The sequence below is a fragment of the Crocuta crocuta genome, unplaced genomic scaffold (assembly GCF_008692635.1).
Source record: "Crocuta crocuta isolate KB4526 unplaced genomic scaffold, BGI_CrCroc_1.0 scaffold83, whole genome shotgun sequence".
Taxonomy (NCBI): domain Eukaryota; kingdom Metazoa; phylum Chordata; class Mammalia; order Carnivora; family Hyaenidae; genus Crocuta; species Crocuta crocuta.
Window position 1 is genome coordinate 3,137,108 of NW_027529638.1, and position 27,322 is coordinate 3,164,429.

General features: G+C 37.9%; 1 long non-coding RNA gene across 2 annotated transcripts in view; it reads right to left on the reverse strand.

Annotated features, from left to right (window-relative positions):
- Positions 1–2,364: 2,364 nt before the first annotated feature.
- LOC144230105 (uncharacterized) overlaps positions 2,365–27,322 on the reverse strand; it is a 136,071-nt gene continuing 111,113 nt past the window's right edge. For both annotated transcript variants that reach the window (XR_013334693.1, XR_013334692.1), the window contains 2 exons: positions 11,280–11,422; positions 2,365–2,473 (listed from right to left, as the gene is read on the reverse strand). This is a non-coding gene — a long non-coding RNA (uncharacterized LOC144230105). The remainder of the gene's footprint in view (positions 2,474–11,279; positions 11,423–27,322) is intronic.

Here is a 27,322-nt window from a genome sequence, read left to right on the forward strand (position 1 = left end):
CATGTGGCCAGAGTGACTGTTTCAGTTTTGGACAGAACTACACAGCATATTTTTTTCACTGAGGATCATTTTATGGAGAGCACTGGCTTTCTTAATCCCCTGCCTTCTCAGTTCTCAGAACTTCTCCCCAATGTTTTCCTCTATCAAACCCCATTCATTGTGTCTAATGCGATCACTCTGACCTTGACATCACTGAGATATATACCACAGCAAAAAACATCTCAATGTCAAGCTCCCACTTTTGAGGCATGAATCCCTTCCCTCCTGCTCCCCTTTGCCATCTCCAGGGCCAGCAGTTATTCAACTGAGTGCAGAAAAGCAAAGGGTTTTCCATTTCCATCATCTCACATCCTCATTTCTTACCTCTCCCAGGCTACATTCCTTAGACATTTTTGTCTCCCTCTCCTTCTTTACCATTTAATTACACCTCAGTGCTGGGTAAACTCAGTTTGCCCACCTTCTCTGCTCTTCTGTAGCAGAAACCAAATGTTCTTGGAGAAAATCAACAATCGTACAAATGGATCTTTCTCTAAATTTATGAAGAGCACTCACCAGTGCCCAGGAATCTTGCTGCATTTCCCAGTTGAGGTAAATTTCAGATCTTCTTTCTCTGCAAGCCCCCCTCCCCTCCACAGCTCATGAACTCACCTCATTCTTCCCTGAGAAAAGAGTAGCAATCAGATGGGAACTCCCTCAACTTCCCACCACCAACTTTATTAACTTATCTACATCTATGCTCACCTTCTCTGCCTTCCTCTTATTACAATGGAAAAAAAAAAAAGCTCCTCACTGCTTAAAAATGCCAGCCTCTCCCTTTGCTTTCTGGTTTTCATCCCCTCTTCCCATGTTCAAGAAATTTAAGCTGGCAATTACCCTGTGACTCTCCGTAAGTCATTAGACTCTTTCTATCTACTGGATAATTCCAACAAACAAACATATCATTAAAAAACAACACTTGTTTTGAACTTACATTATCTTCCAATTATTACCTCATTTTTCTGACCCCTTCACAACAAACTTATCAAGACATGACTAGATTTACTGACTTCGTTTTATTATCTCACTTTTATCCTCAACCCACCCCAGTCAAGTTTATTTCCTCTTCAGCCACTGAAATTGTACCTACCAAGGTAAGGATATATGTCCATGATGTGAAATTAATGGTCGTTTCTCTGTCTTCATCTGAATTGACCTTGTTGCAATTTCCTTCTTTTCTGAAACACCTTATTCTCTTTAATTCCATGTCACAATGTTGTCCATGTTTTTCTCCATGGAAATGGACTCTCTTCTCAGCCTCTTTGACTGACTCACTGCTGGACCTCCTTCACTTCCTTAGTCAGACTTTCGGTGAGATCCTCCCCAGTCCCAAGAGTCTGTTATCTGTGTGCTGTGCTGTTGATGCCCCATTTGAATCTCTAGCTCTGAGATTTCTAGCCTCCTGAGCTCCCAAGCTTGTTTCTCTCCCTGTCTTCCCTAGCTAGTAAAGGGCATGCCTTCTAACCATTTGCTCAAGCAAAATTCTTCTACGACAACCTTGACTTCCTTCTATCCCTTATCCATCCTACATAACCTACACACATACTTCTTCAACTAGCCAGCTTTACTTCCCTCAAAAAGATCCTCTTTATCTGCCTCCTTCTCTCCAGCTCTGCTGGGACCACCTGTGCCCATGTCATTGTCATCTTTTGCTGATAGTACTACTGTAGCCCCTAAGTATTCTTCTTTTTTCTCTAGTACCCCTAAACTCTGCTCCATATAGAGCAATCTTTCTACAATGTAAAACAGATAATGGCAAATACCTTAAAACTCACCAGTGACTTCCCTTTGCATTTAGAATCAGTCGCAAATATCTTTTTCTTTCCTAAATGGCCTCTTATGATCTAAACCAGTCTATTTCCCCTACCTCAGCACATCTCACTCTTCCTATTTCTCTCTATGGTCCAGCCCTACAAGCTGGCCTTCTTCGTATTCTCCAAGTTCACCAAACCTCTTCCCAATTCAAAGCTTTTGAAGTTGCTTTTCTTCTGCCAGCATGCTTCCCATCTATACCAAGAAATGTCATCTCTAAACACCTTATCTAGTGTGAATCTCTTCTCCAGTCACTATTATCAAATGATATGTTTTACTTCTCTCATAGCATTTATTATGATCTAAAATTTTATCTTTAATTTACTGTCTGTTTTCCTCCCTTCAGAATATGAGCCTTATGACAATGTGGATCTTGAGTGCTGTCTCATTCACTTTCCTGTTCAACTTATTTTAAGCAGACGTCTTAACAAACAAAAGTTGGCCAGAATTATTTGTTGAATGATTAAATAAATTTTGATTGTCAGTTTTTATTACTGAATAAAATATAAGTATTCAATATCGAGATTATTAGGTAATATTGTTCTTTCTGTTTTAGGATTGAGGGTTGAAACCCAGTGTTTGGGTTGCAACATAGACTTTACTTCAGGATTCCCAAGAAGATTCACTGCAATAAAAACACACATTGTAAATAATTTTTACATTAAAATAACTAGGCACACCATTGTTTTATATATATTAAGATACAAAATTGTGTATGCAGTAATTTACAAAATAACAAAAGTTAAGCCTCAGTCCTTGATAAGCTTTCTGTTATCTTTACTCCAACTACTATAAATTCTCCAGAGCTACTGCACTTTGCAGATAGACTCCAAAACTGCAAAATGCCAGTTTCCACAGGAAATAAACCCCAAGACTCATAGTATCCTACCAACATGGTGCTGAAACCAAAAGCAAAATGTTTTGAAGCCACCATTTTCCCTTAGAATTTTAGTCTCTGTCATTGACTTCAAAAATATGTTAATCTTACTGTTTTAGCCCCTATATCTGTATGCTTCCTTAACAGTATGGCCACTTTAGTAGTCTCTGCATTCAATCATCACTAGCAAAGAATTCATGTAACATGGTAATAAGCCAGATACCAGAAATAGAAAAAGTGAAAAGAGTCCAGAAGGACTTGCTCACAATTTTTCATGGGTTACTTAAGAAATAAGCACAAACTGGGGTGCGTGAGTGGTTCAGTCGGTTAAGCATCTGACTTCAGCTCAGGTCATGATCTCATGGCTTGTGAGTTAGAGCCCAGTATTGGGCTCTTTACTGACAGCTCAGAGCCTGGAGCTTGCTTCAGACCTTGGCCTCAAACAGTCAAAATAGTAGTGAAAAATAAATGCAAAGTTGTAAAAATTAAACTTCCTTATTTCAAAACTGACTACAAAGCCACAGGAATCAAAACAGTGTGGTGCCGACACAAGGATAATCCTATAAATCAATGGAAAAGAATTGAGAGTCCAGAATTGAGAGTCTAGATTTTTGATAAGACCATTCAATGGGGAGAGAATAGTCTCTTCAACAAGTTGTGCTGGGACAATTGGCTAACTACATGGAAAAGAATGAAATTGGACTTGAATCTCACTCCATATCCAAACAAATAGCTCAACGTGAACCAATGGAACTAGGAGTTTCTTTTAAAATGGGTAAATGTTGGGGTGCCTAGGTGGCTCTTGGTTAAGGGTCTGACTCTTGATTTTGGCTCAGGTCATGATCTCACAGTTTGTGAGTTCAAGCCCTTGTAGAGCTCTGCACTGACAGTGCAGAGAGTCTGCTTGGGATTCTCTCTCTCCTCCTTCTCTCTCTCTCCTCCCCCTCCTTCATGCTCAGCCTCTCTCTCTCTCTCTCTTTCTCTCTCTCAAAAGTAAATAAATAAACCTAAACATAAAAAAATAAAAAGAGCAAATCTTTTAATAGGAGTAAATCTTTATGAATTCAGATTTAGCAATGAATCTAAATTCTTAGATTTAATACCATAAGCACGAGCAACAAAAGAAAAAATAGATAAATTGGACTTCATCAAAATAAAAAAACTTTTGTGCAACAAAGGATATTATCAATAATGTGAAAAGACAATGTACAGAAAATATTTGCAAATTATATACCTAGTAAGGATTTAATATCCAGAAGATGTAAATATGTTACAACTCAACAGCAAAAAGACAAACAACTCAATTAAAAAATAGGCAAAGGCCTTGGATAAGATTTCTTCGAAGAATACATATAAATGGCGACACGTACAGGACAAATGTTCAACGTTATTAGTCATTAGGGAAATTGAAATCAAAGCTACAATACTAGTTCACACCCACTAGGATGGAATGACTAGAATCAAAAAGACAGAAAATAAGTGCTGTCGAGGTTATGAGGAAATTAGAACCCTTGTTCTCTGTTAGTGGGAATGTAAAATGTCTCAGCCACCTGTGGAACAGTGTGACAGTTCTTCAGAAGTTAAATATATAGTTGCCATAAGACTCAGCAATTTCAATCCTGGTATATACCCAGAAGAAATAAAAATTTATATTCCCACAAAACTTGTAAACAAATAGTAATTAGCAGTATTATTCACCATGGTGAAGAAGTGGAACTAATCAAAGTGTCTGTCAACTGATGCATGGATAAATATGTGGTACATCCACACACAATGAAACTAAATAAGGATACATGTATTATTTCCTACAGTTGCATGTGATTCTACAATTATATTAAAATAAACTATTTAATTAAATAAATCAGTCTTCTTTCTAATGTACCAGCAATGAATAATTAAAAACTAAATTTTTAAAAAACAATACCATTCATGGTATCTTTAAAAAAATACTTAAGCACAAACCTAATAAAGCAAACTTAAAATCTGTATGATGAAAACTACAAATGCTCCAGAAAAAAAAAAAAAATCAAAGGCTAAAACAAATAAAGAAACATATCTTGTTAATGGATTGAAAGATTCAATATATATATAAGACATCAAGTTAGGTGTTCCCCCTTAACTGATGTACATGTTTAACAGAATTTAGTCAGTATACCATCAGGACTTTTTGTAGGTATCAAAAAGCCAAATATAACTAGTACCCAGAAAAATATAAATATTTTTTAAGAATATAATTGGAAGATTCACACCATCTAATTTTAACGCTTACTATACAGCTACAGTTATCAGGGTAGTATGGTATTGGTAAATGATAGACATTTTCAATAGAAAATATAGAGTCCAGGGGCACCTGGGTGACTCAATCGGTTAAGCATCCAACTTTGGCTCAGATCATGATCTTGCAGTTTGTGGGTTCAAGTCCCTTATCAGGCTCTGTGCTGACAGCTCAGGGCCTGGAGACTGCTTTGGATTCTGTCTCCTCTCTCTGCCCCTCCCCTACTCGTGTTCTGTCTCTCTCTCAAGAATAAATATTTAAAAAAATTTTTTAAAAGGCAACCATACCAAGTGTAGGCAATGATGCTGATTAATTGAAACTCTGATATGTTGCTAATGGTAAAGCAAAATGGCACAGCCACTCTGGAAAACAGTTTGGCAATGTCTTTAAAAACCTAATATACAGGGGCGCCTGGCTGGCTTAGTCGGTTGGGCGTCCGACTTTCGCTTAGGTCATGATCTCACGGTTCGTGGGTTCGAGCCCCGCGTCAGGCTCTGTGCTGACTGCCAGCTCAGAGCCTGGAGCCTATTTCAGAGTCTGTGTCTCCCTCTCTCTCTAACCCTCCCGTTCACGCTGTCTCTCTCTCTCTCCTAGAAATAAATTAAAAAAAACAAAAACAAATATACAGTTACCCCGAAATGACTCTCCTGGGCATTTATCCCAGAGGAATGAAAATATATCCACACAAAAATCTATATATAAATATCCCTATTGACTATTAAAAAATTTAAATTATATACACGGTTTGCATTATATTGCTATCGGATGGTGCAACCGTAGATTCACACATCTCACTGCCTACTATACCTCTTGTGGATATCCTATGAGCAGCTCACTCTCAATTTGTTTGTTCGCTTGTTTGTTTGTTTAAGTTTATTTATTTATTCTGAGAGAGAGAGACAAAGCAGGGGAGGGGCAGAAAGAAAGAGGGAGAGAGAAAGAATCCCAAGCAGGCTCTGCGCTGTCAGCCTGAAGCCTGACTGGGGGCTAGAACTCACCGACCGTGAGATCACGATCTAAGACGAAACCAAGAGTCAGATGCTTCACCAACTGAGACACCCAGGTGCCCCTCAAACTCAGTTTGATTCAATATGTCAATATGTCCAAATTCAACTATTTTTCCCTAAAACCCCTTTATGATTTTTCCCTTAATTACTGGCACCATGCTATACTTGTTCAAACAAAAATCTTAGTAGTCATTCCAAACTCTTTTAAATCACTTATCAATCATCCCATATTTTTCTGCTTCCATATTCACTCTCAAAACTGTATACCATTCTCCATTTTTACTACCATTTCTTTATTTCATTTCTTAGTCTAATCACTGCATAGCCCAGATTTAGCTCCCTTGTTTCTTGCTTCCATCCTTTTAGGCTACTTTTTACCTTGGCTGGACGATAACTCCATAACTTCATTTCAGCTCACTTATTAGTTATCTCAAATTTTACCTCCTAGCCCTTTATAAGTGCCACTCTCTAAACACCCTCGATAGATGTTCATCTGCCAACACTTGAACTAGCTGCCTCCTATTTCATTTACCAATATGTCCTGCTAGACTAGATTCTCCAAAATCAGGGTCATTTTTTTGCTGTTACTTTACACACCCAAAACCTGACACTTAAAAGGTACTCTTTTAAGAGTACCATAAATGTTTACCAAATTAATGAGGAAGGGGAATCTTCCTTTTTCTTTCCTTCTTTCTACCATTCATATCTCTGAACAATACAATTCACAGTCTGANCTTTGCTGTTACTTTACACACCCAAAACCTGACACTTTTAAGAGTGTCATAAGAGTACCATAAATGTTTACTAAATTAATGAGGAAGGGGAATCTTCCTTTTTCTTTCCTTCTTTCTACCATTCATATCTCTGAACAATACAATTCACAGTCTGACAGAAGAGTCAGGCATGTGACAACAATTATAATTCAATTTAATAAATGCTAAAAGAAGAGGAAGTGATAGTTTTTTAGAAGTTATTGACATGTTTTGAGGCACCTGGGTGGCTCAGTCATTAAGCATCTGACTTCAGTTCAGATCATGATCTAACCATTCATAAGTTCGAGTCCCACACCGGGTGTGCTCATGCCCTGCTTCAGGTGAACACGAGCCCTGCTTTTGGTAAGAAAAACACCAGCCCCACTTTAGGTGAGCCCCACTTCTCCCTCCCTACCTCCCTTCCTCCCTCTCTTTCTCTCTCACTCTCTCTGTCTCTCTCTCTCTCTCTCCCCCCTCTACCCCTCCTGGGATTCACTCTCTCTCTCTCTGCCCGTTGCTCACTTGTGCCCTCTCTCTCAAAAAACAAACCAACAAAAAGAGAAAGAAGTTATTGGCATGTGTTCTATGTAAGACTTAAAACTGAGCTTTCCTTTATTTTAAGATTTTTTAATTTTTAAGTAATCTACACATCCAACATGCGGCTCGAACTTAACAACCCAAGATCAAGAGTCCCATGCTCCGCCGACTGAGCCAGCCAGGCACCCTGAGCTTTCCTTTTTTAAGGAACTTTAAACATAATTTCCTAATAAGGGGAAACTTAAGAAGACTTCTGTTCAAATCAGATGTTCCTTACCAGCTTTTGTTTATAGATTTATTTGGAACAAAGTTAGACTTTCTTTCTTCTTTCTCATAAGCAAAGGCAGTAATTTATCTTAAAAAGATGTCATTTTTAAGTTTTTAAAATGTTTTTTATTTTTGGAGAGAGAAAGAGACAGAGTGTGAGCTGGGGTGGAGTAGAGAGAAGCAGGCTCCAGGCTCTGGGCTGTCATCACAGAGCACAACATGGGGCTCAAACTCACACACTGTGAGATCATGACTTAAGCCAAGTCAGATGTTTAACTGATTGAGGCACCCAGGTGCCCCTTTTAAGGGCACCTACAATTTTAATCATCTCCTATAATTTTTCAGTCTTCATTACTATTACATCTGTCATTTCTGCCAAGCTTAGAGGCAAAGCTCCAAAAGCTACATTTTAGGACTTTACGTTTCCATTTTGATAATCCACTTTCAACACCGGAGTTCACTCACAATCCCACCGTGTTCTTCTTTGACTTGGGAAGAGTTCTTTGGGGTAGATGGGCACGGAGACACAGATTCTTCCCACATAGTAAGATTCATAACAATCCAGTAATGTGCATTCTGATACCTAATCCCACACAAAAAAACCTATAAGGCATAAATTATTATCCATACTAAACACATAAGAAAAGTGGAGCCAAGACAGACAAACTGGCTTACTCCAACGAGACCTTACCAGGTTGAAGTGGCAAACCAGAATCCCAACCAAAATCATGGAGTGCTGGCCAGTGCCTGTGTCTTCTCTACTTGATCACACACAGCTTTTCTTGTGCATTGCCAACGCATCTGATCATGGAGTGTGATAGCTAATGTATTTGCACTATTAAAATCTGTTACCAAAAAAAAAAAAAAAACCCACACACACAGGAAACAACTCAAGGAGCACCCCTGATTGATAATTGACCTAAATTTCATTCTTGATGTAAAATATTGTTAAACTTCCCATCAAGGAGGCAAAGACCATTTTTTGTAGCCTAGTTAAGGATATTCACATGTATCTTCACATGCTCTGTGTGTCCATTTGATTGAGATTTTGTACTTACAAATGCATAATAAAAATACAAATGACCAAACTATAAACAGCATGGCACTAAAAATCTGTTGGCCTATACGAAAGAGGCTTGACTGCGCCCTTGATGTCGATCAAAACCATACTAGCAGGAAAAGGCTTACTTTTTGTTAGTGTTGAAACTTATCTCAGTTATTGAAAGTTTTTTCTGTAAACTGCCAGCATTTATTCTAACTGAGTCACAACTGAAATCTTTGTCACAAATAAACAGAGGAGACACTGTCTAAATTGAGAGAGGATAGAGGGACAGAAAGGGAAAATGGGATGAAAAATTAGATATATTAGATCAAACAGAAGAAAGTATAAGTATATTTCATCCCATATTTGGAATAGCTATACCAGAGTTATTCCTTCTGTGGTCCTTTTGTTTCTTTGATTTCTTCCCAGTATTCAATCACATTTTCAATCCAAATTATCGTATTATTTTGCAGAAACACTTTGTGTTCCTCGGTGGATTTATTCAGCTAATTAATGTTAAAAAAAAGAATTCCTGAAAGCAAATATTGCGAGAAATAATTTCCAAACTGAAATTTATACACTTGAAAGCTGATTCCTCCAAAAATGGTTTGGCTCGATAAAAAAAGAAGCAATCCATCAGCTCCACAGACCCAGACATGGGCCTGATGGGATTTCTTTTTCATAGGAAATTACTGCCATGACTGATTCTGGTTAACCCTAGCGGGGGGAAAATCCAACGGCGGGGCCTAATCAGAGACTGAAACAGAATGTTCTATTGTCTGAAATAATTATCTTTGTGTAGTAGTTGAAAGACAAATTCAATGTGTTAGAATCAAGTGAAATATTCACTTTCCCCCTTACTTCACCAGGCTCCCTCACTTTAACTGAGTTACTACTAGGAGCTTTTGCCCCTTAACTCCTCTTGCATCCTGATAATTAAATCCATAGCCCATATTTGGTTTTATTCACACTCACAGTGGAAGACTGTCCGCTGGTGAGAATTAATGTGGCCTGTGCTCGTAAGGTAGCTGTATTCTCCCCTTCAAACATTCCCTCAAACCATCATCCCACGCTGCTAAGGACACGGCTCCCTGCCAACTAAGTATCCTTTCCTGGCTTTTCCCCACCAAGGGTGGAACGGCTACCACCCCCACCCTCCCAGAAGGCTCTTGCCAGCCAGGCAGGAGGGTGGAAACAACAGGAGAAGCTTTATGTCTAGTAGCTTTTGGTGCTGATTTGTTTTCAGTTGTGTTCCTGTGAGTGTGCGATGCTGAGTAGACCAAATGAGATCTTTCGGGTGAAAACGCAGAGGCCCAGAACATCCCTAAAAGTTAAGCCTTCCGGGTGTTTTTCTGATTTCCCAAGCTTACCAAACATGCAGATAGTGTTTTCGAATGTCACAAATTCTCTTCCTCAATCTTCATCACATAGTGAAACAGTGAACTGAAACTAGCATCTTTGTAGATATATTTAAATGTTAAATCACGACTCGGGGGGGTTTCTGTAGTTTGAGTAAATTGTGCATTTAATTGTGCCGTAGCAGTAAAGCGTTAATTACATGGAGTAGTTGTTTTGTTCGTCCTCACATTTAGGTTGTCAAGTTAATATTCCATAACATAAAAAAAAAAAACTATAGATATTTTTTGTGGCTATGCTGAACTGATCCGGGGTGGGGGGGGGTGGTTCATGATCTCATGGTTTGTGAGTTAGAGCCCCACATGAAGCTCTGTGCTGACAGCTTGAAGCCTGCTTTAGATTCTATGTCTCCCTCTCTCTCTGTCCCTCCTTGGCTTGTGCACGCGCACACACTGTCTCTCTCTCTCAAAAATAAATAAACATTTTAAAAAAAGAACAAAGTATGTGATGTCAAAAATTTTAAACTGAGAGAATAGATAGATTACCTATCTGGCAAAAAAAAATATAAATAAACCTCATTCTTTCTTGTTTCTTAGCATTAGTGAGAAATAGAAATATTTATTTTTATAAAATAAATTTTAAAACCTAAAAGTAGTATGTATCGCCATAAACATAGCTTTTATGTCATTTGGTTGCAATTTTATTTTATTTTTATTTTTTTTAATATTTTTATTTATTTCTAGNCTTCTTAATTCTTCGCTGCCCAAAGAATTTTGTTATTCAAAGTATGTGCACATGTAAAATAATCAGTATGAAATATATAACTATATATATATAATCCATGTATTTCCATTTTAACATGAAAAATGCATTAAGACTATTCTAAGTATTTATAATACAGAATGGTTCCGTGTTCTCAGATATTTTTGATCATGACTATAGTTAACATACTCATTAAGAAAATTCTGGTAAGGGACACCTGGCTGGCTCAGTCAGAAAATCATGTATACTTGATCTTGGGATGGTGAGTTCAAGCCCCACACTGGGTATAGAGATTATTTTTAAAAAATAAAATAAGAAAATTCTGGTAACCTTAAGTCAATATGATAACTCCTCTAATGCTGTGACTTTCTCTACACTTTGGAAAAGCATGATAAACTAAAGATCACTCTAATTATATATACTTTTCTTAAATATACAGCAATGATATCATCTAATTTAAAATATGGATTATTTTAATAAAAATATTTCCGAATTAGTTTTGTTTCATAAGCAAATATGATTTTCTAATTTTATTTAGAATTGATTAAAGTGTTACCTTAAATTTATATGTAGATTATTCTGTGTGCATTACATCTTTTTTTCCTTATATTTCATTTTCTTTTCCTTCCTCTTTTCCATTCATGTTTGTATTTTATTTATCTCATTGTAACATTGCCTTTAAGCCACCTGGAATTCTTTCTGAAATGAGGGATGATATAAATCAATTAATGAAAGTACACTTTGAAGTAAATAATCACTTTTCTAATGAAAAAGTAATAGAGTTATTAACCGTGCAGCAATACTATACCAAACTTATGAATTATAGAATAATATATCTACTAAAATTAATCACCATTTTAGTAGGAATTTATGCCCATAGATTTTTTTAATGTTTACTTTTGAGAGAGAGTGCGTGCATGCAAGCAGGGGAGGGGCTGAGAGAAGGGGAACAGAGGATCCCAAGTGGGCTCTGTGCTGACAGCAGTGAGCCCAATGCAGGGCTCAAACTCACAAACGGCAAGATCATGACCTGAGCCAAAGTCAGATGCTTAATAGACTGAGCCACCCAGGCCCCTCACCTATCTTTTATAAGTTGAAGGATTTTCCTTTAAAAGGTTCTCAATTGTCCAGATTCTGGCTATGCAGCGACAGCCTCCACCCACATTAAAATCCAGGGCTGTGACAAGGAAGCTTGACTCAATACTAACATGTGTGACACAATCCTTTCCAGGTATCCTCGGGTGGAACAGAAGTTACAGCCACTGTATTTCTGAACCCTGACACGACAGGCAGGCAAGAAACTCACTCTTTAGGACAGATGCCTCTCTCTGTCTAGGGAGGATGGCAGAGTCCCTACCAAATGACCAAATGACCTCTGAGTCATGGCTCAGTAGAACCAATAGAGCCCTCAAGAACAAGAAGCAGTCAAGCCCCTTTGAGCTGACAAGAGCATTTGGCCATCAAACCTAAGGTATATACTGAGCAAAAGTGAAGGAGAGAAAGATTAAATGTTATTAAAACTTTTAAGCATGGAAAATATTTTATAGGGAGATTTTTAAATTTACTTTTCTATAAATAAAAATTTTAACTGAGGATCAGCATCTTTCTAACACAAAAATGAATAAACTTGGCTTCAGAAACAACTAGTTGTAGAAAGGATATCATCTATTTTGTACCCAACCCAAAGATTGTTGAAATCTTCCCAACAATACCCATTTGGCCAAAAAAAAAAAAAAAGCCTGTAAAGAAATATGTTTTTTAATAATTCATATTCATGATGAGGTTTCCATGTAAAAATAAAATTAAACTAATCCAAAATAAATTAATAAAAGTGTGTGATCTATCAAGACTTTTCTAAATATTTTTTAACTTTTATTTATTTTTGAGAAACAGAGACAGAGTGCAAGCAGAGGAGGGGTAGAAAGAGAGGGAGATACAGAATCCAAGCAGGCTCCAGGCTCTAAGCTGTCGGCACAGAGCCGGACGTGAGGTTCAAACCCACAAGCCATGAGATTATGACCTGAGGTGCTTAACTGACTGAGCCGCCCAGGTGCCCCCATATCAAAGACTTTTATCATTGAGACAATTTGGACTTGTTCTTTGAGAAAATGCAATAACCTAATAATCATATTTATTTGGCAAGCCTCACTCTGAAGATACGTCAGTCAGCTGAGTCCCAGTAAAAGGCTGAGTTCTTTTTGTTTTGCCTTTTATTGCCAATGCATTGACAATAGATGTCAGTTAAGAAAAGAAAGGTCTCTGTTTTTATCAAAGTCTTATTATGTTGGATTTATTTTCTACAAATAACAGTGCTAGAGGACTTTGAAATAACTATCAACAATCACCTTAAACCAGTGTAACATGGGTTACTGACACTTGAGACTTCCATTGCTTATAAAATCACAATCTTCAAAAGTAGTGGCTGTTGGATCACTTGTCTCTAAACGCCGTCACTAGAAACAATAAGCTAGAGTCTCAACTCAAAGAGTTCTTTTCTTCTTTTCTCTCTCAGCGAACGAAAATCTGACCCACTATGTAAATACTAGTACATCCTTTAAAATGTACATTGGATTGTATACAGTTTGTGCTTTGAATTTTTTTTTGTTTTTTCTTTATCATGTCCAATAGAGATGTCTGAGAAGAGTAACTTAGCCCTTCCAACGCTACAATTTTCCAGGATGCCTGCCAAGGGAGTACTTAGGAGGATGGCCTGTAGCTGAGGGGAGCGCGTTATCCTCTATCTGGGCACGAGACACAATCCAGGAGGCTCTCAGGAGGATAGCCTCTGTTATCTGATAGCTCTTTTCCATTTCTCACTAAATAGATGGCAGGAGTTTCCAAGGGGTTAATATTTCAATTTAGACCAATAAATACACTTCTTTAGCTGCTTCCTCGAGTATAGCGTGTCATGTATTTTTAGTTTCCTCTTCTCAGAAATTTGGATTCTATAATTGATTTCCCTAATTAAAAGAGAGAATGTACATTTTCAACCCTTCACTGAATCTAATTAGAAAGCTCCCGGTCTGCTCCATCTGGGTTCGTAAGACAGAGAATGGTTCTCCTTCCCTTTGGAATCGATCATATTTATAGTATTTTAGGAGCTTTGGAAATCCTATTTCATCATTGTCATAATGTTTTTAAATAATATTTATCCTTTCTACATTCTGTCAATTTAATTTCCCCCTGGTTTATATTCTTTGTAAAAAGTCCCTTTACACAACTCTTATCCTATTTTATGACCCCAGTCAAAGATGCATGAACATCACGGTGACATTATGATTTCGGCCAAGGTTTGTAACCATCACTGCAATAACTGAGAGATTTTTGTTCTAATATGGATGCCAAGGCCTCATCCTCAGACATCCTAACTTAGTAAGTCCAGACTGGGACCCCAGCATCTTTAAGTTTTCAGAAGCTTTAAAATAAGTTTATTATTTAGAAAGTAAATGTGAGGGGCGCCTGAGTGGCTTACTCAGTTAAACATCCGACTTTGGCTCAGGTCGTGATCTCAAGGTTCATGGGTTCCAGCCGCACGCCAGGCTCTGTGCTGACAGCTCAAACCCAGGAGCCTGCTTCAGCTTCCGTGTCTCCCTCTCTCTGTGCCCCTCCCTCACTTGCACTCTGTCTCTTTCTCTCAAAAACATAAATAAACATTAAGAAAAATGTTCTAAGCAAGTAGTCCAAGTAATTCTAACATGCAGCTAAGGTTGAGAACCACTGGTCTAGCGTCTAAAAAAAAAGGTAGATGCCTCTTTGGGTTAGTGATTTCCAAAGGACAAAGTGAACTGTAACTGTGAAGCTTCACAAACTATAAAAAATTTTTTTAATTAAAAAAACAATTTTGTTATAACGTTTATAATGATGAACCTTACAGAGAATGTCAAAACATATTCCCCACCATTCTCCGTATCTGCTGCCCGCTCCTAGTGAGCAAAAGAGCTCGTACGTAGCTACCTTGTATTTCTCCTGTCCTTTATGCTCTATATTTTGGGAATTGCACCACCCATTAACAATGGAATCAAGAGATGGGGAAGAAAGAGGAGAAAGTAAAGGAGAGAAAGAGAACTAACACTTGCTGAACTAGACCCACAAGAATCAGCACTGTCATCTTTGCTTCTTTTCATCCACAGCTGTAAGGTGGATGGTATTATGTCCATTTTACAGATAAGAAAACTGCTTCAGAATGAGGGTGCACTTTATCCAAGGGCACATCACTAATAAATGCTGGAGGAAAGATTCTAACCAAAGATTCTCTGGCTCCTAATTCATGTCATTTCCACCTACTCCAAGGACATGTCAAAGATTTATTTTGTTATTCTTCACTGGCAATAGTGAACGGATAAAGAAACAGACAGGAAAGGGAGATGTGAAAGAATACTTCAGCAGAAATGTTGATTCCTTAGGACTCAAAGCCATAACATTTTCATGTCATTATACACAATGACAACTTGATTTTATGCCAGTGCAAAAAGTAAGCCACTAACGCACATTGCAGAGCGTGGATTGAGAGCGGTCGTGTGCATCTGTGTGCAGGACGGAGAGAAAATGTCCCTCACATGACACTAAAGCTGCTGCAGTGGTTTCTACCTCAGTGCAGCTCCCTTGACTCCATTGCCCAACTGGAGGTCAATCTCTAAATCAGAGATGGGAAGTTGGGAAGAGCAGACAGGAGAAAAGAAAATCCTTATATCCCGTTGCTCAGTCGCAAAAGCCTAGGTGACTCTGGTTAACTTGTTCTGCCCTGTAAAGACACTTAAAAGGCTCTTCCTCATTCTCTTCCCTCTTCCTCTAGTCATACAGCTCTCATTTCCCTAGACTGAAGAAGAGTTTGGAGAGACCATGCCAGTGAATGTGTGTGTGTGTTTGTGTGTGTGTGTGTGTGTGTGTGTAATTGAGACACAATGTGTGTGTGTATTAATCCCTGCAATCTCATGTTATCAATGTATCAAGACAGAAATATCAGAAATCAAACCCCTATGCACCAAGCAGAACGTGTGCAAAAACCTAGCTCCTGGGACAAGGCCTTGGAACTGGAAACTATGACAAGTCTCGCAGGGTCCTGTTTTAAGCAAAGAGAGGTCATGCCTTACAACCAATGACAGTCTACAACTACAAGCTGGGTGATTTCCATGACGTCTTGAAGGGAAACTATGGGAAGTGAACATGTGGGTATCGTTAACATGTGATTCCTTGAGGAAAGTTATTTTTTTTAATGTTTGTTTTTGAGAAAGAGAGAGAGAGAGACAGAATTCAAATGGAGGACAGACAGAGAGAGAGGGACAGAGAATCTGAAGCAGCCTCCAGGCTCTGAGCTGCCAGCACAGAGTCCAGTGCAGGCCTCGAACCTGTGAACCACGAGATCATGACCTGAGCCAAAGTCGGACACTTAACTGATTGAGCCACCACCCAGCATCCCCCTGCCATGATGATGCAATTTAAAATACTGAACCTACTATGTATTGGGCAGTGTACTGGGTGCTGGTGGAAACAGAAATGATTGAAATAAATCTTTGCCACAAGAAGCTCACTGCCTAACAGGAGAGATAAACATATAATAGGACAGTTCAGTTGAGATCCGTAAGCCCCACAACAGTGGTGAGGACTAACGCAGTAAGCCTGAATAAGACGGTGGATCTAAGAATAATGCTTCACAATTTGCAACTGGGTCTTGACAAGTGAGTAAGATTTCCCGGGTGGACACCAACGCAAAGCTAACCTATGGCTGGGAAATGTGTAAAGAAATGTGTAAAAAAAAGAAACAAAAAATAAAGGGCCGAAGCCCTATAGACCTTTCAAGGAACTGAAAATAATTCTACCTAAGCCTATATTTGATCAGGTAAAATTAAGCGTATAAGAAGTTACTGTGGAATAATGAGATGAGCTCTAGATGGAAGCCAGAAGTCTTGGTCCTGACATTTTACAGGTAAGTCAGCCTCTCGGGTTTTCCCGTTTTCTCTTCTGTAAGGTAGAAACAATATCACCCACACAGACGTCGGGAGCACACATAGGGCACCTAACCCAGTTGGGGGGAGGGGCAGTGCATTTTAGGAAAGTGAAGTGTGAGGCCAAGACCTAAAGGATAAGAAGGTGGGATAAAAGGACCAGGCTGAGATTAGGTGAGATTTGGACGTGAAAGAGAAAGAGGGCACTTTTGGAGAATTGTGAGTTTAATACGGCTGGAGCAACAGAGAGTGAGGCTGCAGGGGTAAGATCATGGAAAACCATGAGGTTTCATGGTGAAGCCCTGAATATTTTTTGTTTATGTTTTGCTGGGTTTTGGTTTTAAGCTGAAAAGTAACCGGATCAGTTTAGCCCTCTAGAAAGATGCATTCTACTGCGGGTTGAGCCATTATTTGGAGGACAGTCACGCAAGGAAATCAGTTTCAGTCAATCAGAGGAGACTCGAAGGTGCCTTGAACTAAGGCAGTTGAAATGGAATACTCTGGTTTTTCCTCAGAGCGTGTAAATCCTGTGCCTTCTTCCCAGGGATCTTAGTTATAGCCACCTCTTCTCACTGCTTACTTTGCCCAGTGGCAAAGGTTTCTATTCCTGGGCCTGGTTCTTGTTTCTCGCTTTTACTTAATTCAACCTAGATTCGTTTTTTAAATTTGTTCTGAATATCTTTCCCATCAAGATAGGAAATTACTGCAATGTTGTGCAGCTACAAAGTATATTCAGAGATGTAAATGAGGGTCACACTCGCTCTGACAACTACGAGAAAAATAGCATTTGTTCTCACTTGCAAGGTCTAATTGATCGGCATGGAAAAGTTGTTCCCAGTGTCTGTGGTCCTTATACCTTTCAACTGCTACCAAGAAACTTTAACACCAAGCAGCTCTTTCACATATCTACTCCGTACTTTCTTTGGGAAATTTGCATTTTGTGCTTTTATTGCTCTGTAGGTTGTATGTCTTTATTCAATAAATACAAATGTTTTTAAACACTTGGCTGCACCAGGATTACACTTGTGCTGGCAGAACAGGGTCATCAAGGTTATACTAAATTGCTCGATGATGGATTATCCTGGACAGCATTTCCCCAAATCTTTATACAGTATGTCACATGCGGGTCAAAGTTCAGGCTGTTCTTCTACCAGGCGCTCTATCTCCAGATGCTCTCTCTTACCCTGGGTTACGTACCAGAAGAAGGCAAGAGATTTCACACAGATTTCATGTGATCACATGAAAAGTCCTACAAATGCAGGCACCTAAATTACGAATGTGATGCTGCCTGAGAACCGAGCCAAAGGCTAGCTCAGATACAAAATAACAGAACGGCAAGTATTAAATGAGGTGGGTCTCTTTGATTTGGCAGTGTCAAAGTGTAGAGAATGCCTCTCGGTTGACTTATGATGTACTGAAAGCATAATAGTTATTTTGGCAAATAATGATATAGTGTTAAAACAATGTCTCTTTAATTTCTAAGAATTATTGTTCTTTCTGTGATGTGCTATTTTACTGTGAGCATGATCTCTCCCTTGTAATAATTTCATATGATTTAAAGGCCTTCCATACCAAATGTTATGCCTTAATGTTACATAGAAATGAATTTTAATATTAAAGTAAAAATACTAATTTGATGCTTATCTATCTCATTTCACTTCAAAGCTAGGAAAATGTCTATTTTAACAAACTATCTTCAATATACTAATTTTAATAGTATCTACTCTAGTACACAATAAATTTTTAAAACTTGAATTACTCCACATAATACTTTATATTATTCTACTAAATTTCACAAAATGTGTACTGATAGGAAAAAAATTTTGTTCACTTCTCAGTGACACAGTATGTAAATTGTTGATGTCAATCACTGTGTCAAAAAAATGCTCTTTTATCTCAATGCAGGAAGAATTGAGTTCTTACCTATATTTCTAAACAATCAGAATGATAATTTACATTATGTTAGTGAGTTAAAATTCTTAAATATGTATTTATACTAAATCTATTTTTCTATCATCAAAATAGAAAACAGCATTAGAAAAAAACTTCTACTTTCACATCTTTATCATATTGGTCATATTTTTTGTACCAAAATTGAAAACACTAGATATTTTATAAAGACTACATCAGTTTTGTCCATACAGAAGCCATCTATGCTTTCAAATTACAGAGATGAAATGTCACTTTTTATTTTTTCATTAAAAGGATTCTATAAAGTCATCAAAGTGTTTTCTTATGTGTTTTATGTATGTATTATTAGACTCCACTTTGTTTTTTGTTTTTTTTTAAAAAAGAGTGAAACCATCATTTGAAAATGTGTAAGAATGGGCGCCTGGGTGGTTCAGTCGTTGAGAGTCCGACTTCAGTCCAGGTCAACATCCTGCGCTTCATGGGTTCAAGCCCCGCGCCGGGCTCTGTGCTGTCGGCTCAGAGCCTGGAGCCTGCTTCAGATTCTGTGTCTCCCTCTCTCCCCCTGCTCCCTCCTCCCCGCCCCCATCTCTCTGTCTCCCAAAAACTAAACATTTAAAAAATATGTAGGAAATCACTCATGTTAAAGATTTGATTTACAGCAGATTATATGACAGCAAGAACTTAAAGGCACATGTTCTTCCAAAGAGTAAAAAATCTCATCTTTGAGTAAACATTAAGATAATGGTTCTAAAGAATTTAACCCCCCTGTGCTATTCCCAAGGCCAATCAACCTCTCCTAAGCTTTATATCTTCCATGAGCTGACCAAAAGCTTGTACTAACCAAACACTGCCCAGTGAAATAGAAAGAGCCTACGACAGGGTGGGTTGGAGGAGGCAGATACTGCCAGGCAGTCAGAAACACAGACTTGGCATGATTACGACCTCTTCAGTTCCTGCTTTAGCACTTGCTACGTGTGTGATCTAGAGTAAGTTACATAGCTTTTCTAGCTTTCAGTGTCCTAATCCATCAGTCAGAGATAATAACTGCTGCACCCTCCTCTTAGATTTATTGTGAAGATTCAATAAAATAATCCATGCATCACACTTGATATAGTGGCTGTAAAGTTCTAGAATTTCAGTTTTATATCCCTGAGAACATTAATTCTGTAGTTTGAGAATAAGTAGAGCACATTTTCCTCAGTGCAGTATCTAAATACATATATGCAAGTTAAAAGTAGAGGGGCACCTGGGTGCCTCAGTCAGTTAAGCGTCTGACTCTTGATCTCAGCTCCAGTCTCAATCTCAGGATCATGAGCTCAAGTGGAGCCTACTTAATAGAAGAAGAAGGATGAGGAGGAGGAGGAGAGGAAGAAGACGAAGATGAAGACGAAGACGAAGACGAAGAAGAAGACAAAGAAGAAGAAGAAGAAGAAGAAGAAAATGGAGTAGTGACCTAAACAGGTACCTCTCATTTGCTTTATGGAGAAGTAGTTGGTCTGTTTTGAAAGTACAGCAAGTGAAGAATGAAGCTAGCCAAAACCTCAGAGCAGATTAATAGCAGAATTGCTCCCCCTTATATAATCTACAATTTAATTCCTTGCTCTTTGGAGATGTAATACATAAATTCAAGTGAAAAGGTAATTGATAACCCAATAGTAGGAGACTTGTTCTATAGAAATCTTTGTGGGAGGATTTGCCATATTATCCCTTACAATCCCTACCTTGGGGGCAAAGATAAATAATGGTAGATAATTACAATTATTTATTGAGAAGGTACTATGTGCCGGGAACTATGCTAAGCACATGGTATATAACATCAAGTATAATTTTCATTAAAATTCTATCATGAAGTCTCAGACAGATGACGTAATTTTCTTGCATTTGTATAGTTAAGTGGTAGAAGTAATAAAATTCAAATCCAGAAGTGATGCATTCTAAAATTCCTGCCCTTCCACTATGCCACATAACTCTTAGTAATCACTAAGCAAGTTTGATCTCACCCATGACAAGATACTGTCTATACATTTGCCCTGGCATCCGGGAATAAAAGGTGACAGCAGGACCACCCAGGTTGTCAGTTCAGAGCACATATATTACACTTGTTTTAAGACTTTGTTTTTCCTCATTACTGTGGGAAAAATAATGATATCAAATGGAAGATTCATTTGCATTTGCAAGACAGAAACATGGGAAATTTAGCCACCAGAAAATTAGCCAAACTCATTATTGTTGCCAATATATGTCATAACAGAAATGTTTTTCAATGAAACAGCAATTCCACTTCCATGCTTGATTTGGTCTCTCGCGTTTCTAATAAAAAATGCTCATGGTACCAATTGTCTTCATTCCTTTTCTGATTTCTGACCACCTGTACTGAAACTAACCATCATTGCCCTTCATGAACATTGCTGTAAAGCAAGAGTTGCTAAAAGGACTTTTGGTCATTTTCACTGTTCACCTGGGATCTGAGATAGTACCTTAGAGTAGATAAGAGATCTATTCTATGTCCAGTCCTTCTGTGTCCATCAGCAGTTAGGTTTTTACTTCAGGATAACAAAATGAAGGTGCCTAATTGAAATTCAAATATTTCTGGGGTGCCTGCACGGCTCAGTTAGATAAGCATCTGACCCTTAATTTCAGCTCAGGTCATGATCTCACGGTCATGTGATCGAGCCCTGCGTCAGGCTCTGCCCTGAGCATGAAGCCTGCTTGGATTCTCTCTCTCTTTCCCCCCTCTCTGTTCCTCCCCACTCATTCTCCTCTTTTTTTCTCTCTCTCTCCCCCTCTCTCCCTCTCTCTCTCTGTCTCTCTCTCAATAAATAAATAAACAAACATTTTTTTAAATTCAAATATTTCTAAGCTCATCTCATTTCATTTACAAACAGGACAGGTATGAATCTGATCAACAATGGATATGAACTGTCATTCAGTTTACATTTCTTCTTATCACACGAGGGCCAGCCACAGAATCTCTAGCTTATTTTCAATGTCCAAGGTATAGCTTATTTTGAGGCATCAAGGTTTCTAAAACTAACAGAAAATGTAATCTGAAAGTAGCAAATGAAATTCCATAGCTTAATAAACTTAAGCCTGCATATTGTCCTGCATATTTTAGATATGTTTAAGCAGTAAGCCAAATCTTTGATAGCAACTGATAAAAAATAAGCTGTTATTAGTAAACATGCTAATGAATATATAGGTTAAAATCCTATGAAGATTTGCACAAGCACTCACAGAATTTTCTATTTTGCTCACCTTCTCATTTATTTTATATCTATTTATTGAGCCTCTAATATATGCCAGCCATTGTACTTGGCATTGGAGATACAGACGTGAACAAAGCAGATGCTATGTCTGCCCTTCTGCTGACTGCTGGTGTAAATGATAAACAGGAAAGAATACTATAAATAAATTCCTTTATCATAAAATGATGAAAACAGTAAAAATTCTCAAGATGTCACTTATGGGAACTTATTGCCAGAAAACTGGAAACAAAAAGCCAATGGGTCTTCGTGTACCAGTATTTGTACACATACAGCAAGGTTTAATAGAATTTTTAAATTTTAGAGTAGAAGACATGTCAAATGCAGTTTACATTTCTCAGCCAGTAATTATATTTTCTTACAAGTGGCTATTACATTTTTAGAGACAGACCCAACAAATAATAAAAGGTTTTATTTGAGAGGAGAAACCAGCATGGTGGGGTTTCTTTTTTTAGATGAAAGGGGTATAATAAATTTATGAGACCTCACATACAGCTGTAATATAATAAATTAGAAGGATTAATAGAATTGTGAGCTACAGTAACCTGCACTAGTAGAATGCCTATTTTATGGAGCTCGATAATACAGTTTATCATTGACTCCATGGGAATTCCCACAATATATTAGCTGCGGTGTAACAATAAAGCACACACAGTAAGGGGCATGTCCCTTTTGACACACATTCTCTTCCCACACTTATTTTACCAGGGAAACAACTCTGGTGCAGTTTAATTAAACTGCACTGCAATGAATTAGTCCAGGTCTTAGCCCTCTGACAGAGAGGGGCCTGGCAGTACCACAGGGGGCTGTCCCCTTATGATACCCGAGAGACTTCAGAAAACCTGGGAAAAAAAAGTGTAGGGTCCCTCAGATGACAGTGTCACTGGGCAAGCCCAGAGCTGTCAATCAGTTCACTTAAGGAAGCACTCATCCCTTCAGAGAAGTTTTTCTATTTCCCCATTTGTTGACTATGGGTCAGTCTTCTGGGAAACATGTAAATGCCTCGGGAAGCTTTATGTTCTATTTCCCTCGAGGGGGACAAGACTATCATTGCTCACTTGAAACAAAAATAGCCTTGCTATTTTAAAGTCCACTGTGTATACATAGCTAGCTTCGGAAAGGCAAGCCAGAAAGTAATAACTGAAAATAAACTTAGGATGATGATGAGTTCAAATAAACTCTATTGGTAATAAGATATGAATAAAAACATTTTCATTCAAAGTAAAAACTCTCCAGCTAAACATGATCTAGAATATCCAAGATGGAAGTGTATTACAGGAGATGTGTTATTTCCCCAGAGTTTCTGATCCACAGTGTAGTAAGGTTACACCCCCCCAATGACACAGAAAATCTTGCATTATTGATGAATATTCTTATTTTGTCTGAACACTGTTTATTAATTCATGAGGGTGTTTTGGGATTGAAAGATAAAAATTTACAAAACAATTACATTTTTAATAACTGCTTCAAGCTAGATACATTGAATATTTAAGTGAACCAACACAATGACCTCAAAAGAATTTATGAGACAATGGCAATTAGATCTCTAATAACTTGGCTCCGCTGGAATTACTGAGCTCCATTTAGATGCCAGACATGGCACCTTAGTGATGGGTACACCATGTCGCCACCCTGCTTTTGGCTGGGGACCCTGAGAAATGACAGTCCCATTAGGTGTCATGTAAAGCAGCTGACCTCACACTCTCAGCACTTGATCTTTGCATTGCAAGTGACCATTTGTCACCGTTGCCCAGAGATAGAGCTCAGGTGACTCAATGTCACCACTGCCTTTTGAAAAGAATAACATATTTATAAGTTTTTTCCAAGTTTAGAACAGAAGATGCAAATTTGCTTAGAAAAAATGGATAGGCAAATTAAAAGCAAGGAATAGACTTCTTTCCTCATAGGCAATATGCTTTCTAATCATTACAAAAATTATCTGAATTTTAAACTTTTTGACCCAAGGGAAATAAAGATTTATGGTTGCCTGAAAACTTTTCCTTTTACAATCTTTATCCCAATAGGTAACAAACAATACAAGTACTTCTGCCAGAACAAACACATTAACATAGAGCACCCACAGAGCCTTATTCACAAAAAGTAATATTTCTCTTTCCTTTTCAAACAAGGTTTAGTTTTCTGTAAATAGCAATTCACATAATAGGAAAATGCCCACCACAATATTTTCAAACTCTAAGAATAATATTCTCTCCTCTATTTGTTGTGCTTAAGAAATCCCAGAATTTGAGCTAGCTAGTTACGAGATAAGCTTCTCACATTTCCAGTCTTCTAGTGATTCAGAAATCTCTGTGCTGATTTCATAGTAGCAGCTATTGAGCCAGTGACCATTGCACATAGGCATTGTGCAAAGTGTGGTACATAGTGTATTTTATGAATATGTCATTTTATTTTTTTATGAATGTGCCATTTTAATTCCTACTAGAAGCATGAGAGTTTAGTATTACTGTCTTTTTATAGATAAGTAAACTAAGAATCAGAGAATTTATGTTATCTTCCCCAAAGCAGCAGAGCTGGTAGCAGAGTTCAAATGTAAACACAGTGATTATAATTTTAAAATTAATTACAAATTAATTAATTGGTTAATTAATTAGATGCTGTTAAGGGCGCCTGGGTGACTCAGTCAGTAGAGCATGTGACTCTAGATCTCAGGGTCATGAATCCTTTTTTAAATTTTTAAAAATATTTTATTTATTTTTGAAAGAGAGAGAGAGAGAGGAAGAACACGGGAGGGGCAGAGAGAGAGAGAGAGGGAAACAGAATCTGAAGAGGCTCCAGGCTCTGAGTTGTCAGCACGGAGCTGGACATGAGGCTCAAACTCACAGACCATGAGATCATGACCAAAGCCAAAATCGGACACTTAATCAATTGAGCCACCCAGGCACCCTAACAGGGTCATGAATTTGAACCCCATGTTGGGTGTAGAGTTTACTTTAAAAATATTAAATAAAATTACCCTCATTTTGGGGCACTTGGCTAACTCAGTCAGTGGAGCATGGGACTCTTTATCTTGGGGTTGAAAGTTCAAGCCCCACATTGAGGGTAGAGTTTACTTTAAAACAAAATTTTAAAATAGATGCTGTTAAATTCTTAGCTACACTCTTGCTCAAAATTAAAAGTTGAAATCTTTTCTCATTATTAATATTCCATACTATATTTTATTTGAAAAAATGTCTAATTTATTCAACAAGATTCTTTATTTTTTTAAGATTTTATTTTATTTTTTTTATGGGGCACCTGGATGTCTCAGTCGGTTAAGCGTCCAACTTCAGCTCAGGTCATGATCTCAAGATTTGTGAGTTCGAGCCCCGCATTGAGCTCTGTGCTAACAAGCTCAGAGCACAGAGCCTGCTTCAGAGTATGTGCCTCTCTATCTCTCTGCCCAGTCCCACTTACACTCTCTTGCAAAAATAAATAAACATTAAAGAAAAAATTTTGTGAGTAATCTCTACACTCAGTGCATGGCTCGAACTCACAACCCCAAGATCAAGAGTCATGTTCCACCAACTGAGCCAGCCACACACCTCTCAACAAGATTCTTAAAAGATTGAGTCATGGCTTATCCCTCTATTGTGTAATGACAGAGGCTGAAATGTTGTTGCATTTGAGGAAGTAACTTTATTATTTATTGTGAACTCATGTTTCTTTGGAAAGCACTGAGCTCTTGCTTTTTCTTCATGTACCTGTATCTCCTGGGGAATGTCTTTCCTCTCAACATACAACCCTGACACAAAAAATGAAGTATTACCTTGATTGTCAAAGGAAGAAATAACTGAAACTCAAAGCCATGATAAGCTACCTGTAACGATATTCCTCCCTATTATGACCTCCCATTTCCCAGCCCAACCCTTGAGTAGAAGAAATTGGATTGATTTACAGCTGAAAATATAATTAAATCACTTTAATACTGAAATTAGAATGGCAAGACCTGTATTTTTGTGATTTCAACATCTCAGTGTTAGTGTCCATGGCACTTGTTTTCCCAATTTATTTTACATTCCCATGTTTTCCCAGTTTATAGTGTTTGTGAAAATAAGTTCCGTATCACCCTTTGAACTTTTTATTTTGCAACACCAAGCATATTAATGAAAAACAAAATAGTTAACAATCTCAATGTTTCCATACATTTACAACTAATATTTGGCTGACTTTGAACATGGTAGCCTTAAAGTAAAATGAAATTTAAAGATACTAAAAATATTAAAATGCTAAGTACAACAGAAAGACAAAAATACATAGCTGAGGTCAAATGAAAGAAAGATACATATCCAGGTGACAGGAAGGAGCCCAAACAAGCAACTTGCAAGACAAATGAAATCAGTCAGAGAGAAGTAGTAGAGTCGTATGACCTAGGAGCCAGAAGCTAAGGTTTCAGTTTCCATACAGAGACAGGAGATGTGGCCTTGAATGCACATAACTATAAAGAAGTGGAAATAAGACGTTTCCTGAAGTTAGGACTCCAAAGGGGCTGCCCCTTCAGTGTGACACAAGCTTTCCACGCCAGCACTCCAGAGACAAAAAAGGACGCTGTCTCTTCCAAAGGCTCTAACAGGATTTTAAAAGTAAAAACTCATTTGAGAAAGTGAATATTCAGTTTATGTTATCTTTATGGCATAGGAAACCTTAAGCCAAACTACCACCATGGAGGTTTATTCCCAACTCTCAAATTTGAAAAACCTAATAAAGGAAAATGCAAGGCTACTCTGCATTGACATGGTAGAAATCTAGATTGACAGCTGTTTCCCTTCAGCATTATTCTCTGGCCCTGGACAAATGTACACATAATCATCAATAACACTGGCCTGAACCCCAAATTCCAAATCCTAATACAGTAAGCCATACAAGCTAGGGAATTAGAACCCGACCAAACAATATGAATTTCTACCATCTTGGGTCTCTGCCCCATTCGCAGAACCCGCAACAGTGCCCCATGTTGGGACAGAGCATCCGGTGCTCACAACCTCTCTGGTCCCAAAGAACCACCATAAGGAGGGCCCAGGGAAGAGTGTGCCATTTTCAGTGGAAAACAAGTGGCGGTTATGAATTATGATGGCTGTGCACTTTGGATGTGGACTTGCTGCACCTTTTTTTTTTTATAGCAAGACACTGACTGCTTAAGAAATAAGGATGTTGCAATGAACCCATTAAACAGATGTGAAAAGAAGCATTTTAAGAGGAGCAGTTTTTTGAAAAATGAATTTTCAAACTCTCGAATTGAACATACTCAATGTGTGTGTAAATAAACATATTTATTTACATAGAAAATAAAATAAAATGAAATGCAATGAAATAAAAAAAATAAAATAAAATGGGCGTGTGGCTGGCCCAGTTGGTGGAGCATGTGAATCTTAATCTCAGAGCTGTGAGTTTGAGCCCCATGTTGAATGTAGAAATTACTTAAAATAAAGTCTTTTAAAAATACATATTAAATAAACTATAAAATAAGTATATACTAAGTCATTAAG